This window comes from Sinocyclocheilus anshuiensis, unplaced genomic scaffold (genome assembly GCF_001515605.1).
Source record: "Sinocyclocheilus anshuiensis isolate Anshui unplaced genomic scaffold, SAMN03320099.WGS_v1.1 scaffold394, whole genome shotgun sequence".
NCBI classification, from domain to species: Eukaryota; Metazoa; Chordata; class Actinopteri; order Cypriniformes; family Cyprinidae; genus Sinocyclocheilus; species Sinocyclocheilus anshuiensis.
Window position 1 is genome coordinate 727,882 of NW_015542343.1, and position 7,477 is coordinate 735,358.

Sequence of the window (7,477 nt, forward strand, 5' to 3'; positions counted from 1 at the left end):
CTCTGTTCCGGTAGGTAACGCCCACTTTTCATGATTCGGTTAGTTGTCTAAAGTCTTTACATTGCTGTTAGTGATTAGTCGGTTTCACTCAGAAATTAGTCACATTACACCAGTAAAACGGTTTGTGAAAGGTATTTCAGGTTGAATTGTTGATCTAATTGTCCTTTACAAATAAAGGTCTGTACAGGGCTCTGGTCAATAGTCTCTCAGAAGCTCTGCACAAAGGGCTCATGAAGGAAGGCAAATCCTCACAAATTAACTGATTAGGACTCATTTATTGGCCGGCTGGAAGTGAGCAGCAGAGTTTGGCTTTTCTAAACGAAACACTGCTTGTTTTCGCATCTCATTCTCCAGTATCTCTTCAGACTCGCTCAAGGTAACCACCGGAGATGGGTTTTTGTTGGTGCTGTTTGAGAGTATGTGTGTTTGGATGTGTAAACTTGATTTACAGTATCTCTGGGTTTGACCTGCTCCTTACACTTCGCTCTGCCCTTGAATGAAAGCAACCGTTCACTCAAAAATTAAAACGAAAAAATGTCCTCGCCCACATGTCCTTCCAATGTCACGGCCCGGTACGAAACACAGGAGAAACAGGGTCTGGGTCCACATGCAGATGAAAACGTCTCTTTATTGAACAGAAAGGCAAACAAGGTAAAACAAAACAGATTTAGGAACGACAGATACGAATACATTTACAATACAGCCAGGCAGAGTGGTGTGATATATATATATATTTTTTTTTATTATTATATTATCCTATTTAAATTTGATTTTAGTTAAAGTTTTAGCTATTTTGTTGTGTTTTTGTTATTTTTGTTTATTAGTTTGTTTGTTTTTTTGTTTTTTACAAAATGTCTTTATAGTTTTTCATTTTATTTAAGGCTATGCAAATTCATTTATACAGTAAAGCACATTTCTTACACGATGTTAATTCAAACTGCTTTACATAAAGATTCAAAATAAGTAATCATAATAGATGCATAAGAAATAAAAATAACAATAAAAGCAAAGAATACAAATTTATTTTAAAAATTGTTTTAGTACATCAGGTTAAATTAAATTAAAATGAGAAATGTTGATAGAAACTAGCTGATTTTTTAAAATTGTTTCATATTTTAATTTTATATTGTCAGTATTCTTTTAAATGTTAGTTTACGTTTTATTTTTATTAGTTTTTTAATATTTATTTTTAATATATATTTATTTTAGTAATTTTATAACTGAAACATTTTATTTCATTTGCAACATTTCTAATTTTCATTAAAGGATGTTAAGTTTAAGTCTAACATAAATTTAAATCTAATATTTATATTTTAATTAATTTCAGCTTTATTTCAATTAACAAAAATGATTAATAGTTTGTTAATGATAACAACACTGGTGTAAATCGCAACAACAACAGTGTCAGTGACTATATATATATCCATCCATCCATCTATATCTACATCAGTCTATCAGTCTTTTTTGTCAGTGACTTTTTTTTGTGTAAAATTAAAAAAAGGTTCATGTGATCAGTCACATGACATATACGGCTCAGGTGATTGGCTCGAAATAATGTCTCTGGAACTGTGTATCCATAAGCAAAGATGGCAGCATGATTAAATAATGCAAAATACAATTTTTAATGCAAGGTAAGAAGTATTTATTACTGTAATTTTCCCAATCAGTCTTCATTAGTGTGCCGAAAGTAACTGGGTTTGGGCCGAGGAATAAAACAAGACTAGAACACTACCAGAAGCTCTAAATCACGCACTAAATCACAGCACGCACTACCCCCTCTGCCCCCTGGCTGTCTGATGTTCTCCGTGAACTTCGCTCTAAACTCAGGGCTGCAGAGAGGAATTGGCGCAAATCAAAAAACTCTACCGACCTTAGTGTGTATCAGTCACTCCTCTCTTCCTTCTCTGCAAATGTCTCCACTGCTAAAACGACATACTACCACAACAAAATTAACAACTGCTCTGACCCTCGCACACTTTTCACAAAACTTTCTCTTCTTTTCTCTGTCCTCCTCCCCCTCCTCCTTCGTCAACTCTTACAGCTGATGACTTTGCAATTTTCTTCACAAATAAAACAAGAACCATCAGTGACCAATTCCCCACACGACAAACTGATGATAGCTTCATAACGACAAATACACACTCTCTCTCCTCCTTCTCTCCACTCTCGGAGACGGATGTTTCCAAACTTATCCTTTCCAATCATCCTACTACTTGTCCACTAGATCCTATCCCCACTCACCTTCTTCAGGTCATTTCTTATTCAGGCATACCTTCGCTTACTCACATTATCAACACCTCTCTTCACACTGGTACATTTCCCACAGCATTTAAGCAGGCTCGGGTAATTCGAACAGCTGAGTCTTTAGCCATTTTCAAAAAACATCTAAAGACACATCTTTTTCGCCAGCACCTGACCAACCAATACTAGCACTTACCTATTCTATTCTGTTTTATTCCATTCTATTATTTAATAATAATATATATATATATTTTTTTTTAATTAGCTACGTGTACTGTGCTAGACTAACTGAGACTTGTCATGGCACTTGTATAGTGTTGTTCTCTCTTTGGTCTGATTGCTTCTATTGTTCTCATTTGTAAGTCGCTTTGGATAAAAGCGTCTGCTAAATGATTAAATGTAATGAAATGTGAAATTTGAATCAAGGTCACTGAGAAGACCATTAAAGCAGCAGCGGTGTGAGTGTTTGTTTGGGATGATGACTGATGCTGTAGTCAGTTCACCCGCACAGCTGTCTGCCTGCCTGCTGCGCTTCATCTATTCCCGCTCCATCTGAGCTGGGCTGGTTGCCATGGCGATGACCCTGTCATCACGTCCCTTCGCCTGGGTAAAGTAGTGAGTCAGAAGCAGCTCTGCTGGGGAACGAGAGACAAAAGACAACATATGGAGCCGCATCCACCGACAACAACAGCAGAAATCACACGGGCATTCACATACAGGCATAATCTGAGCAGATAGATAGACAGAAAGACAGACAGACAGACAGACAGACAGAGACAGATAGATAGATAGATAGATAGATAGATGTGGGTGGATGGATGTTTAAATGGATAGATAGACTGATATAGATGGATGCATGGAAGATAGATAGTGGGTTAGATAGATTAATGTAGATATAGATGGATGGATGGATAAATAGATGGATAGATAGACTGATGTAGATATGGATAGATGTATAAATGGTTGAATATAAATGGATAGATTGATGTAGAGATGGATGGATGTATGGATGGATAGATATTTTAATAGATAGATTGATGTAGATATAGATATATGATGGATGGATAGTTGGTTAGATGGATAGACAGATTGATGTAGGGATGGATGGATGGATAGATAGTTGGTTAGATAGACTGATGTAGATATGAATGGATGGATGTAAAAATAGTTGAATAGATAAATGGATAGATTGATGTAGGGATGGATGGATGGAGATATAGATTGAAAGATGGGCAGATGGATGGATAGTTGGTTAGATATAGATGGATGATGGAAGGATGGATAGTTGGTTAGAGAGATGGACAGACTGATGTAGGGATGGATGTATGGATGGATAGATAATTGGTTAGACAGATTGATGCAGGGATGGATGGATGGATAGACAGTTGGTTAGATAGATTGATATAGATATAGATGGAGGATGGATGGATGGATGGATAGTTGGTTAGAGGGATGGACAGATTGATGTAGGGATGGATTAATAGGTTGATGTATAGATGGATGGACGTATGGATGGATAGAGAATTGGTTAGATTGATGCAGATATAGATGGATGGATGGAGAGACAGACTGATAGATGGACAGATGGATGGATACTTGGTTAGATAGATAGATAGATAGATAGATAGATAGATAGATAGATAGATAGATAGATAGATAGATGATAGATAGATAGATAGTTAACAGTCCTTGCATTCATCTCATTCATGATCTGGCGGAGCTCCAGTGAACATCTGGAATGACATCGATGCGTCAGGAGAAATGAGCAAAAATGATGTGTGTGTGAATGTGCTGCATATATATGCCATCATGGACTCTAGATTACAGTGGAAACTCAGTGTCATGACCCACAGGTGTCTGAATGACGCACTGAATCTGAGATGATTTATGTGCAGTACCTGCTTGTAAAAGAGCAGTGACTGAACACTACCATATATACATCTAAGCTAACAGAGAGCTGCAGGTAAGATACTATGAGAGGATCTGTCTATAAACGGACAAATATATCATGCAAAACTTTTTAAATAACACTTTTTCAGATTTTTCTCAGGTCTTTTCACATGGAGGGGCCTGCCGTTGTCCTGTTATTACTGTGTTTTAATAGTTCAGTCAGGTTCATTAGCGCTCAGACAACAGACAAATCTTCTGATGAGGCAAAAAATATCTCATGGAAACTACTGAACACCACAGCAAACAAAGCCCTGATGTGCTCTGGACCAGCACGGATCAAAGACGCCTTCAAGTACATCAACAGCATTGTCTCATGTTTCATATTCCTGTTTGGGATGGTAGGAAACGTGACTGTCCTCAGAATAATCAAAGAACACAAATGCATGAGAAACGGACCCAATATTCTCATCGACAGTCTGGCTTTAGGTGACATTTTGCACATCTTGATTGGTATACTATTAATATTTATAAGGTAGCTTTGCTGAATTGTTTTGTGCACTAAAAACTTTGGAAACTGGATGATATATTTAATTTGTTGTGTTGCTGCTGGCGGTGGACTGGCTGTTTGGTGTCCTGCTCTGTAAACTGGTGCCATTTATTCAGAAAACCTCTGTTGGGATAACAGTACTGAGCCTGTGCACTCTGAGCATAGACAGGCAAGAGTGTTTAGTTACTTTTTACTTTATACAGCAAGGCTGTTACCATGTCTTGAACATTGAGATAGATTTTTTTAGTTGAGGGGAGATGCTGTCACAATTGTAATGGTCCTTTTATTTAAAGAAACTAAAGAGAATTTAAAGGGAATTAAGAAATTAATCATATGCCTAAATGGCTTTGTTAAATTTTCTTGTCTCACGTATTTAATTAGAAATATAGGCTATTTTCTATTAAAGCCAATTTCTATGGATGCCTGTTTCAACCACGGAATAAAAAAATAAAGGCTATTGCAAATGTTTATAATTCAGACTTTTTTCCTCGCAATTGTGAATTTATGCCTTATTCCATTTCCAACTTTTATTCTCAGAATCGCAAGAAAAAGTCAGAATTATCTTTATTTGTCTGTATTTAATTTTTATATATATATTAAATTTTTATTCCGTGGCAAGTAAAAAAGGTAATTGCGAGTTTTTATCACACAATCCTGACTTTTCTTCTTGCAGTTCTGATAATGAAAGTCAGAATTGCAAAATATAAACTCATAATTTTGAGTGAAAAAGTCAGAATTCTTGCATGTTTTTTCCCTCTGAAATCTGAATTTACACCTCGCATTTTTTTTTACGCCATAGAATAAAATGTAAAAAAAATATAATTGTGACTTTTTTCTTCTCACAATTGTAACTTTTGTTCTTGCAAATGTAAGTTTATATTTTACAATTTAGACTTTTCTCGCAACTTTGAGTTTATATATCGCAATTCTGAGAATCTCAAAAATGTCTCAGAATTGCAGTTACCTATATATATATATATATAATATATGCGTTCCCCTGATAAACTTTGCATTCTCTCACAAAACATTTACGTTCTCTTGCAAAACTATAGCGTTCATCCAAGAAAGTTTGTATTCGCTCATAAAACTTTGCATTTGCTTGCAAATCTTTGCATTTGCTCACAATACTGTTTTTGCTCACTTGAAAAACTTTTGCATTCTCAGCAAAAAGTATTACACTCCCTGAGAAACTTTGCGTTCGGTCTTAAAATTTTGCACTCTCTTGCAAAACTATAGCATTCCTACGAAAAACTTTGCCTTTGCTCGCGATACTTTGTGTTTGCTCATACATTTTTTTGCGTTCTCTTGCTAAAGTATTTCGTTCCCAAGAAACTTTGCAGTTACTTGTAAAACTTTTGCATTCTCTCACAAAACATTTACATTCTCTTGCAATACTATAGAATTCCTCTGAGAAACTTTGTGCTTGCTCGTAAAACTATAGCGTTCCACAATAAAAACTTTGTTCGCTCACAAAACTTTGCATTTGTTCGTGAAACTTTGCATTCATTCGGAATTTTTTGCGTTCTCTTGGAAGTGTTAAATTCCCGAGAAACTTTACGTTTACTTGTAAAACTTTTGCATTTTTTAGCAAAGCAATAGCATTCCCCCGAGAAACTTTGCGTTCACAAAAGTTCACAAAGCATTTGCTTGCGAAAAACTTTGGTTTCGCTTATAAAACTTTGCATTTGATCGCTATACTTTTTGTTTGCTCATACATTTTTTGCGTTCTCTTGCTAAAGTTTTTCGTTCCCAAGAAACTTTGCATTTACTTGTAAAATGTTTGCGTTTTATTGCTAAAGTATTGCGTTCCCCTGATAAACTCTGCATTCTCTCACAAAACAGTTACGTTCTCTTGCAAAACTATAGCGTTCGTCCAAGAAAGTTTGTATTCGCTCATAAAACTTTGTATTTGCTTGCAAATTTTTGCATTTGCTCACAATACTTTGTGCTCGCTTGAAAAACGTTTGCATTCTCAGCAAAAGTATTACACTCCCTGAGAAACTTTGCGTTCGGTCTTAAAATTTTGCACTCTCTTGCAAAACTGTAGGATTCCTACGAAAAACTTTGCCTTTGCTCGCGACACAACAGCATAAAAATAAATCTTTTAAATCGCCGTCTTTTACTCGCTGATGGATTTTAAGCAGAAGTGTTAAGAAGTTGGACAAACACATAAAGCAGGTAAATCTGGACCTAGGATTTGGAAAGCTGTTCCAGTTTTTGAATATCTGAATCATCAGAATGACATAAAACCATTAGAGAAACAAAACTGACTCAAAGGATTATAAAATATCTGATATTCTCTGACCGTATCTGCTGCTGTTTGTCAGGTCCTGTAATATATCAATATGATTTATATATTTTTAAAAAATTTCTATTTACCTTTATTTTATTTCAGTTTTAGTTTTTGTAATTTTAGTACTTCAACTTATTATATTTTAGTTCACTTCAGTATTTCTAAATTTATTTGTGACAAATTTCTTTGTGTTTTAATTATTTCAGGTTTATTTCAACTAACAAAAATGATTTTTCATAGTTTTAGTTTTAATTAAAAATGACAACATTGGTATAATTTTTTTTAATATAATATATTTATTTTGAATTTTAAATATTTTTAGTTTTAATGAAAAAATCACAAAAATAAAAGATTTTATTTTATATTATTTATTTACATTTTAAATAGTTTTACTGAACAATAACAGTGGTATAAATCAAAAATCAAAAAACTAAAATAAAATATTATTTATTAAAAATAAATAACACTGGTATAAATCGTAAAAAAAAAAAAAAAAAAAAATATTT

At 34.4% G+C, this 7,477-nt stretch overlaps 1 pseudogene; it reads left to right on the forward strand.

Annotated features, from left to right (window-relative positions):
• Positions 1-4,445: 4,445 nt before the first annotated feature.
• Positions 4,446-7,477, forward strand: part of LOC107691268 (endothelin B receptor-like) — a 5,860-nt pseudogene continuing 2,828 nt past the window's right edge.